The sequence below is a fragment of the Oncorhynchus gorbuscha genome, linkage group LG05, assembly GCF_021184085.1.
Source record: "Oncorhynchus gorbuscha isolate QuinsamMale2020 ecotype Even-year linkage group LG05, OgorEven_v1.0, whole genome shotgun sequence".
Lineage (NCBI taxonomy): Eukaryota > Metazoa > Chordata > Actinopteri > Salmoniformes > Salmonidae > Oncorhynchus > Oncorhynchus gorbuscha.
This window is the reverse complement of record NC_060177.1, coordinates 77,851,883-77,863,546: the sequence shown is the minus strand read 5'-3', so window position 1 is coordinate 77,863,546 and position 11,664 is coordinate 77,851,883.

Genomic DNA, 11,664 nt, shown 5'->3' with positions numbered 1-11,664 from the left:
CACAGTGGCTTCCATCATTCTTAAATGGAAGAAGTTTGGAACCAACAAGACTCTTGCTAGAGCTGGCCGCCCGGCCAAACTGAGTAATCGGGGAGAAGGGCCTTGGTCAGGGAGGTGACGAAGAACCCAATGGTCACTCTGACAGAGCTCCAGAGTTCCTCTGTGGTGATGGGAGAACCTTCCAGAAGGACAACCATCGCTGTAGTACTCCACCAATCAAGCCTTTATGGTAGAGTAGCCAGACTGAAGCCACTCTTCAGTAAAAGGCACATGACAGCCCGCTTGGAGTTTGCCAAAAGGCACCTAAAGGAGACTCAGACCATGAGAAACAAGATTCTATGGTCTGATGAAACCAAGATGGAACTCTTTGGCCTGAATGTCAGGCGTCACATCTGAAGGAAACCTGGCACTATCCCTATGGTGAAGCATGGTGGTGGCAGCAGCATGCTGTGGGAATGTTTTTCATTGGCAGGGACTGGGAGACTAGTCAGGATCGAGGGAAAGATGAACGGCGCAAAGTACAGAGTTTCTTGATCCAGAGCGCTCAGAACCTCAGACTGGGGCAAAGGTTCACCTTCCAACAGGATAATGACCCTAGGCAAACAGCCAAGACAACCCAGGAGTGGCTTTGGGACAAGTCTCTGCTGCTGTAAAAAGGCTTTATAAATACATTTGATTGATTGAATGCCCAGCCATAACCCAGACTTGAACCCGATCTAAAATCTCTGGAGAGACCTGAAAATAGCTGTGCAGCGACACTCCCCATCCAATCTGACAGAGCTTGAGAGGATCTGCAGAGAAGAATGTGAGAAACTCCCCAAAAATAGGTGTGCCAAGCTTGTAGCGTCATATCCAAGAATACTCTAGGCTGTAATCGCTGCCAAAGGTTCTTCAACAAGGCACTGATTAAAGGGTCTGAATACTTATGTGAATGTGATATTTCTGTTTTTTATTGATTTATTTTGCAAAAAATCTAAACTGTTTTTGCTTTGTGATTATGGGGTATTATTGTGTGTGTATTGATGAGGGGGGGGGGGATAATCCATTTTAGAATAAGGCTGTAACATAAAAAAAATGTGGAAAATAAAAGGGGTCTGAATACTTTCAGAAGGCACTGTGTTATCGGCACCTACTGTAAGTGTCGTGGTTGTATCGTAATGTCCCTGGCAACACCCGGCCTTACTGTGTTTTATGGTGTCTTGTCTTTACTCATTCTGCCTTCTCTCCCTTTCTCTCTAGGATAAAGGAGACGTTTCCCTATGCGTTTGATGATATCTGTTTGTACTCTGAGGTGTCTCACTTCTGGCCCACTATGTTCCGCCTGCCATCTCGACGCTTCATACGAGAAATCTTTCAGGATGTACACTTCATACCAGTAAGGTCCTCTATACTCGCTCTCTCTACACTTATATCATCAAATTAATGAAAATTGGGTGAATTAAGATATGTTAAACTATATTTGTATGTGTGGATTAATTTATCTTTATCCAAGGTTTTCAATTATGAAAAAAACTTTATGCAATGAAAGGCATCAGGTAAAAGTAAATTAATCCACGAATACAAATATAATTTTACGTATATCTCAAATGGCCATGTTTTCATGAATTTGATATCAGCTTGAAGCCATTCTAAAACAGTTCAGGACTTGAACCAGGAAGTAGGCGGGACTTTCATAGTATATACGTCGATTAACGCTTTGTAAACACCTACAGCGTCATTGAGCAAAATAGTACGCAGCATCATCTGGATATGTATGCAACAGAAGTTCAACATTTACTTTCTGCTACCATTTGTCAAGCCGTCTACGCATACAGTTTGATGCATAAGTTGTATAAATCCAACGTATGCACCACACAGAACGTACTGCAACTGCCTCTGCAACGCAATGCTGCAAGGCAAAAGCAGCGTAGCGTTTCGTTAAAAAAGGGATGAAGAGTATGGGGGACGGGGCTAAAACAGGATGGGATACCCAGAGTATGTTGCTGAAGTTTAGGATGGAGGGAGCACGGATGAGGAGTGGAGGATCATGGAAGTTAAAGAACGAGAAAGAGGAAAAGGGTTGTCTCCCTCCCATCGCTTGACAAAGAGGAGATGGACTGTCTGAGAACAAATTAAACCTGACACACTTAGTCCTGTTCCTGCCCATCTCCAACAGGGGGAGCAGTTTTCCCAAAATAGTATTTTCAGAAGCTCAACCCGACGACGCTCAACCCGGTGACACACAATCCTGAGCAACAGTCTACTTATCACATCCCATTGACCTAAACACACATTGGATGAATCATGACGAAGTCTGTCTGTGTTTTCAGTGTACCTGGTGCATGCTGATATGAAATGAAAAGGGGATGTTTAGTCCATCCCAGTCAGTGCTGGTCCCATCCTCTTCTCCCTCCATATGGAAACACTACAGAAGGTTCTAGGAGCCTCCCTCACAGTCATACCCTCCGTCTGTCCCCATGAGTTTATCAATTTCAACTCTGCTCAAAAGACTCATTCTAGTTCAAACAACTGTTTTTCTATTCATTTCTACAGACAATCAAACATCAGTAGTGTTTTTTTAAATGATTTAACCATCACTCTCTTCCCATCCGGACACATAAAACACAACTTCTGTGCCTTGCTATTTTGTCAAGCCTTGTGTAATTCCTCTGTCTCTGACCCTGGTCTGGAAACACACTGCTTCTGACAATGCCAACAGCCGATTTCTCTCACCTTTCATTTGTTATTTTTATGTTAAACTGCCATGAAATATGCTGGTACGTGAGGTGTAGTTTATTATTGTTTCATTGATTGTACATATTCAAAGAGAGAGAAGCTACAGTACCTAGTTGCCCTTCCCAAACCCTACCTCTGTGCTTTGTTCTCACTGCATGTGCAAACAGCATATTGAAATATTACATCAGTCACTTTTCTTCTGGAAATTATTCATGTATTTCTTCCAAATGCTTCTAATACTTTCATTGTCTTAAATCATGATAGGTTGTTATCACTGCTTTACAAACTGGGGAAAGTAACGGTCCCCAAGTTATTTTCACATTTACATTACATTTAAGTCATTTAGCAGACGCTCTTATCCAGAGCGACTTACAAATTGGTGCATTCACCTTATGACATCCAGTGGAACAGCCACTTTACAATAGTGCATCTAAATCTTTTAAGGGGGGAAGGGGGGGTGAGAAGGATTACTTTATCCTATCCTAGGTATTCCTTAAAGAGGTGGGGTTTCAGGTGTCTCCGGAAGGTGGTGATTGACTCCGCTGAGCTGGCGTCGTGAGGGAGTTTGTTCCACCATTGGGGAGCCAGAGCAGCGAACAGTTTTGACTGGGCTGAGCAGGAACTGTACTTCCTCAGTGGTAGGGAGGCGAGCAGGCCAGAGGTGGATGAACGCAGTGCCCTTATTTGGGTGTAGGGCCTGATCAGAGCCTGGAGGTACTGAGGTGCCGTTCCCCTCACAGCTCCGTAGGCAAGCACCATGGTCTTGTAGCGGATGCGAGCTTCAACTGGAAGCCAGTGGAGAGAGCGGAGGAGCGGGGTGATGTGAGAGAACTTGGGAAGGTTGAACACTAGACGGGCTGCGGCGTTCTGGATGAGTTGTAGGGGTTTAATGGCACAGGCAGGGAGCCCAGCCAACAGCGAGTTGCAGTAATCCAGACGGGAGATGACAAGTGCCTGGATTAGGACCTGCGCCGCTTCCTGTGTGAGGCAGGGTCGTACTCTGCGGATGTTGTAGAGCATGAACCTACAGGAACGGGCCACCGCCTTGATGTTAGTTGAGAACGACAGGGTGTTGTCCAGGATCACGCCAAGGTTCTTAGCGCTCTGGGAGGACACAATGGAATTGTCAACCGTGATGGCAATGTCACAATGCAACATTGCTGTCTATCATTGGCTGGGATGAGAGGGACAGGTAGATGTGATCATTTATGGATTGGCATAAGATTTTCATAGGAAAAGTTTCATTTTCCATTAGTTTGTTTTGCTATAATGCTGCTACACATGTGGACTCCTATGGATGATTTATAGATTGGCTGAGTGATGTGAGATCTATTTATTATATATTTGTACAGTAGCGGAGAGAGATGAGAGAGAATAAAAAATGATTTTTTTTTCAATTGATACTGTAATATAATTTCAAAAGTTTTGTTTTTGTTGCCTGAATCGTGGTTTCCCTTGTGTAATGTGGGCCTTGTGTTTTGGGGTATTTCCATAGAAGCATACACTCTATCAAAGGGATGCATTGTTCATAAAAACTAAAATCATGAACAATCCAAATGGAGTGGTGGTCTGTTTTATTTGTTGTCTGTAACAGTCTTGGTTTGGACTGTAGTCATTTAAGATGTGAGGAACAAGTTGTAAATGTTGAAAGATATTATACATTTGAATCAGCTTTTACATACACATTTTTCTCAAACAATTCTGTTCATATCGTGTGTAATCCTCAGTATGAGTATGTGGGGTGCTGAAAGGACAGTGCGCTAAACGACATGTATAGACATGGCAGTTGTCATGGTGAACTTATTGGTGCTGAAGGACAGCTCCAACATTCAGCCAATTCTAGAGATCTCACTGATGCTCACTTATGATGGGTTACAAATATATCCTCAATGTACACTTAAAGTAGCCTAGCTGATAGACTAAGGACATTTTAGAATATATTCAAAGTTGATGTCCTAGGTCTACTTATTTTCAGGAATGATTTTGTTGTTTGAGTAGACCCTATATGAGTTGACGTCACACACCTCAAATCCATAGCACGCTGAACGTTGCAGATATAAATCAGTGGCGGTAGGTGATGAGGGAGGATGATCGTTATTTTTATGAACATGGCCGTATATTGGATGACTCATATTCCATTCACCCAGTTCAATGTAACGTCGATAGCTTTAGGCTACAACATGACACTTGCATTTTCCCTGTACCCATCATGAGGTTGCTACAAAGTAGGTGCACAGGTCGAGAGAAATTTGAGTAATCAAGGTAAGAGACATTGACACATTCAATTCTGCTTTGCCTGCATCTAGCTGATCTAGGGTGTAATCATTAGTCCCACAGTTGCAAACTAAAGTTTCTATTGGAAAAATTCAGGTATGTTTAACCCCGTTTCGTTCTGTTTGCTTCCGTTTCTTCTTCCGTTAACAGAAAAGTTGTAATGAATCCACCCCTGATCACATGCCAAAAGTTAACTTTCACAGCAGCCACATAAAAGCATGATCCCTTTGATTGTTGTATTCCTTCACACATCTACAGGCTCTCCTCCACGCACATTTCCCTTCGCTTGTGGATCAGCTTTTTGTGACCAGTTGAAAAAAATCTTTCCAAGTCAAACTTTCATATCATAAACGCTAACCGCTGCATACAGCCTACATCATTGTGTAGACTTTTGTTATGACTTATTTTGGCGTAATGTTTGAGGCACTTCTTTTGTACCTGGGGACTTCTCCGTTGAAAGCAATAGTATTCACAGGGCCACCTGCGCCTGTCGAGAGAGGGTGGGAACAAAACAAGACCACCGAGACTGCTTGGCTGTAACTCTTTGTCCAGGAGAAATACAATAGTAATAGTTTTCCGTTGTAACTCGTGTTTTATTTGTTTCCTTCGAAGCCACAATTCCTCGAGTGGAGATTGTGTTAAATACCTTCAACAAGAAATAAGGTTTACAGACTGGTGACAGCGGTACTTGGCTAGGCTAATTAGCATTCTCTCCAACCAAGGCAGCATCAATACTGATTGCATTATCTGACCGACTCCGTTAGCTAGTGGTGAGTGGACATTGGAAATACATCACCCATAGTGTTTGTTTCGAGGCAAGAATTTAGTTGTCAAGTAGTGAACAACAGCACTATTTTAACCATGGAAGAAGCCGACAATGACAATCAACCACAAGGTGGGGATGGCGATCTGTATGTGGAGGGACATGTGCCTCTGGCTCCACTTGATAATACCACACGGGTAATCAAATCAAATTATATTTGTTAAATGTGCGGAATACAACAACCGTGAATTGCTTACTTACGAGCCCTTACAACCCCTGGGTTCCACTCCCCTCTAGTTTTCATGGAGATGGCAAATATAAGGAAAGTTTTTCTCTATACAAATGAAGTTTAGCTGTCAAGGCATTCAATGATGCTCACGGACAGGTCCTGGCAATATTATTACCAACACAGCTAAGTGGGGATGCTATTGGCTCTCACTACCCCCAGATACGCAGGCTGACTACAAAGTGGCTGTAACTAAACTGAATGGGGTTTCTGGAAGAAAGGAATTTTTGCATCACTTTAAAATATTAATCAATGCCTGGCAGCGTCAGCCCAGAGAACTCCTAGAGGTATATGCAGCATAAATAACTAGTCTTGTGCTGGAGGCATTCCCTGACCATGGCCAGTCAACAAGGGAAACAGAACTTTTCAGAAAGTTCATAGTAAGCCTTGACCAAGTGTTGCACTCAAAATGTTATGAACATGGAGCTGCTACCTTAGGGCTGCTACCTTAGAGCTGCTACCTTAGAGCTGCTACCTTAGAGCTGCTACCTTAGAGCTGCTACCTTAGAGCTGCTACCTTAGAACTGCTACCTTAGAGCTGCTACCTTAGAGCTGCTACCTTAGAGCTGGCCTTGGCTGTGGCATGTAAGTGTGAACGTGCTCAAGAGCCACTGAAAATGGCCCCAGTCAATCAGGCCAGCCCCACAACACTACTCACACTAGAGACATTGCCTGACTATTCACAACCACTGTCTACCCTGGTGTCCTCCACAGCTCACACTGACCAATCCCCTGGAATAATGCAGGCCATTCAGGATCTCACAGCTGACGTTAAAGCTGACTTGATGTGAGTCATCTGAAACAAACACAGTAACGACTGCCCTCTGCACCCAGTCACCAGAACGAGTCAGACGTCACTCTCCTGACTGGTTCCGTTCAGAGAGGGGCAGAGTCGGGCCTCCAGGCCCCAGTACTGGTCCCCTGGCCAGGACGGCTCTCCTCACAGCCGCTACACTTCAAGAGACCGAGGGAGGGGAGAAGTTCTTCCAACTACAATGACTGTAGACATTACAGTCCTGACCACCGACGCTACTCCATGAACCCGGAGCGGTTTGAATGTGCCTGATACTCTCAATCAGCTGAGGACACTCACTGATCATCCATATCCTCCTCCAGGCAGTGACGACCCACAAGAGCAGGAGCATCGAGTCTGCTTCAACGCAGAGGAGACTTCACACCAGTGACGACCCGCAAGAGCAGGAGCATCGAGTCTGCTTCAACGCAGAGGAGACTTCACACCAGTGACGACCCACCAGGAAGCAGCAGCATCGAGTCTGTTTCAACGCAGAGGAGACTTCACACCAGTGACGACCCACCAGGAAGCAGCAGCATCGAGTCTGTTTCAACGCAGAGGAGACTTCACACCAGTGACGACCCACAAGAGCAGGAGCATCGAGTCTGCTTCAACGCAGAGGAGACTTCACACCAGTGACGACCCACTAGGAAGCAGCAGCATCGAGTCTGCTTCAACGCAGAGGAGACTTCACACCAGTGACGACCCACTAGGAAGCAGCAGCATCGAGTCTGCTTCAACGCAGAGGAGACTTCACACCAGTGACGACCCACTAGGAAGCAGCAGCATCGAGTCTGCTTCAACGCAGAGGAGACTTCACACCAGTGACGACCCACTAGGAAGCAGCAGCATCGAGTCTGCTTCAACGCAGAGGAGACTTCACACCAGTGACGACCCACAAGAGCAGGAGCATCGAGTCTGTTTCAACGCAGAGGAGACTTCACACCAGTGACGACCCACAAGAGCAGGAGCATCGAGTCTGTTTCAACGCAGAGGAGACTTCACACCAGTGACGACCCACCAGGAAGCAGGAGCATCGAGTCTGCTTCAACGCAGAGGAGACTTCATTTTCTGTTGAAGAAAATGGGCCTGACAAGCTTACATCCTATGTTTTTGCTGTTATTGAGGACGTTGCAGTACAAACATTCCTTGATACAGGCTCAGATATCTCCCTTATTAGTGAGAGCCTCTGCATGTCAATCCCCTCACGTAGGAAGAAACCACTCCAAAAATCCCATGTGTTAGCACAGTCAGTGACTGGCGAGTGTCTTGATACCCTAGGTACCCTCTCCATTGCTGTTAGAATAGGAGAAGAAATGTTCACCCTTAATGTACAAGTAGTCAGAAACTAGTCAGTCATTCATCCTGGGATGGGACTTTTTGCTCACATCACGCTGTAATAGATTTGGGAGAGAAACAGTTACGGCTGTGGAATTGGACTGGTCCCTTGCTGTGTTCTATACACAATGACCCACTCAGATGCAATGCTGTTACTTTAGCTCCCCTGTGCATCCCCACCATGTTCCAGATGAACATTTTAGCTAAAGTACGACCCCCAACTGAGCATCAGTCAATGTCCTCCAACTACGTTGGTCTACTTGAACCTGAACTTAGCAGCTTCCCAGATCTGTTTGTGGCACATACTTTGTCCCAAGTCAAAAAAGGTGTCACATTCATCTGTGTAATGAACCCCACCAATGAGGAACGTCATATCCCCGAGCTGACAAGGTACAAATCTGTCGTTCTGAACAGGCAGTTAACCCACTGTTCCTAGGCCAGTTAACCCACTGTTCCTAGGCCAGTTAACCCACTGTTCCTAGGCCAGTTAACCCACTGTTCCTAGGCCAGTTAACCCACTGTTCCTAGGCCAGTTAACCCACTGTTCCTAGGCCAGTTAACCCACTGTTCCTAGGCCAGTTAACCCACTGTTCCTAGGCCAGTTAACCCACAGTTCCTAGGCCAGTTAACCCACTGTTCCTAGGCCAGTTAACCCACTGTTCCTAGGCCAGTTAACCCACTGTTCCACTGTTCCTAGGCCAGTTAACCCACTGTTCCACTGTTCCTAGGCCAGTTAACCCACTGTTCCTAGACCAGTTAACCCACTGTTCCTAGGCCAGTTAACCCACTGTTCCTAGGCCAGTTAACCCACTGTTCCTAGGCCAGTTAACCCACTGTTCCTAGGCCAGTTAACCCACTGTTCCTAGGCCAGTTAACCCACTGTTCCTAGGCCAGTTAACCCACTGTTCCTAGGCCAGTTAACCCACTGTTCCACTGTTCCTAGGCCAGTTAACCCACTGTTCCACTGTTCCTAGGCCAGTTAACCCACTGTTCCTAGACCAGTTAACCCACTGTTCCTAGGCCAGTTAACCCACTGTTCCTAGGCCAGTTAACCCACTGTTCCTAGGCCAGTTAACCCACTGTTCCTAGGCCAGTTAACCCACTGTTCCTAGGCCAGTTAACCCACTGTTCCTAGGCCAGTTAACCCACTGTTCCTAGGCCAGTTAACCCACTGTTCCACTGTTCCTAGGCCAGTTAACCCACTGTTCCTAGACCAGTTAACCCACTGTTCCTAGGCCAGTTAACCCACTGTTCCTAGGCAAGTTAACCCACTGTTCCTAGGCCAGTTAACCCACTGTTCCTAGGCCAGTTAACCCACTGTTCCTAGACCAGTTAACCCACTGTTCCTAGGCCAGTTAACCCACTGTTCCTAGGCCAGTTAACCCACTGTTCCTAGGCCAGTTAACCCACTGTTCCTAGGCCAGTTAACCCACTGTTCCTAGGCCAGTTAACCCACTGTTCCTAGACCAGTTAACCCACTGTTCCTAGGCCAGTTAACCCACTGTTCCTAGACCAGTTAACCCACTGTTCCTAGGCCAGTTAACCCCCCACTGTTCCACTGTTCCTAGGCCAGTTAACCCACTGTTCCTAGACCAGTTAACCCACTGTTCCACTGTTCCTAGGCCAGTTAACCCACTGTTCCTAGACCAGTTAACCCACTGTTCCACTGTTCCTAGGCCAGTTAACCCACTGTTCCTAGGCCAGTTAACCCACTGTTCCTAGACCAGTTAACCCACTGTTCCTAGGCCAGTTAACCCACTGTTCCTAGACCAGTTAACCCACTGTTCCACTGTTCCTAGGCCAGTTAACCCACTGTTCCTAGACCAGTTAACCCACTGTTCCTAGGCCAGTTAACCCACTGTTCCACTGTTCCTAGGCCAGTTAACCCACTGTTCCTAGACCAGTTAACCCACTGTTCCTAGACCAGTTAACCCACTGTTCCTAGGCCAGTTAACCCACTGTTCCTAGGCCAGTTAACCCACTGTTCCTAGGCCAGTTAACCCACTGTTCCTAGGCCGTCATTGAAAATAAGAATTTGTTCTTGTTCTTGTTCTTTTTTTTTTCTGTTGGTTTTCAACAGGAACTTCATGGCACACCTACAGGACTCTGGAAGAAGTGTTGATCTGGTTCCAAAAGGCTGGCTTGAAGCTCAAGACAAGCAAGTGTCATCTTGCTCACACCTAAGTCACATTCCTTGGACATGTCATATCCGTGGATGGCTTGCAGCCTGACTGAAAGAACCTGGACAAGTTCAAAGACTGGCCCACACCCAGAACGTCTTCTGAAGTGCAAGCCTTCACAGGTTTCTGCTCCTACTACACAAGGTTTGTTAAGAACTTTGCTTTCTGTTGTGCTTCCATCGAATGCTCTGACACAGAAAGGGGTTAGATTCCACTGGAGCTCTGAGTGTGAGGAAGCATTTTACACACTTAAAAACACTCTCACTAACCCCCCCATTGTGGCACACCCAGTGTTTACAGAGCCATTCCTACTCTACGCTGACACATCACAGGCTGCCGTTGGGGCAGTGCTTGCACATTGCCAAGACAACCGGGAGTGTGTCATAGCATACGCCAGTCACACCCTCTCATCATCAGAAATTTGGCCACCTGTGACCGTGAGTTATGGCCTGTTGTGTGGACTGTCCGAAATGTTATGCATTTCCTGTCCAGCAGTTCATTCAGTTATAACAGACCACAAGCCTTTACTCAGCCTCAAGAAATGTCCAGTGGATAGTGACCCCACAGGAAGGACAGGACATTGGATCTTGGAATTGGATGTGTATTACTTTGTCATGGTACACAGGGAAGGAAAATGACATGCAGACACCATGTCACGGAGACCTGGACACACACAAATCAGCAAAGTGGTACAGTGTTAAATCACTCACCTCAGCCCTGGGACTGAGCCTCCTCTTCCCTCCCCTCTTCCTCCATCTGAGGCCCTATACAACGCTGCACACCCTTCTGAGACACTAGCCATTGACTTGGAGGAGCTACGGCAACAACAGCAAGCGAATGCGTGCCTCAGCACAGTAATGTAATTGAAAGACACAGGGGGACATAGACCATCACTGGGGTACCTCAAACATTCCTCTGCAGCAATGAGGAAACTCTGGGTTTCCCTGCTAAACGATACAGAGTGGAGTCTTTCATGTAGGAAAGTCACAGCTCTCACTCAGAAAACAGTCATCTACCAGGTACTGCTTCCAGAGGCACTCATCCCAAAAGCTCTGACTTTCCTGCATGGCAACGTGTTCAGTGGAGCGTACTTTGCCGAGAGCTCGTAAACTGTGTTATTGGCCCTACATGTCTCGTGACATTCACAAACATTGTGTGAACTGTCTCCCATGTCAGACCCGCAGCTCCCCAACTCCCACTCCTAGGGTCCCGCTGCAGTCCATCAATGCTGGGCGGACATTCCAGAAGGTCGCAGCTGACATCACTGACCTGCCCATCACCTCCCAAGGCAATAGGTATGTCTTAGTTTTAACAG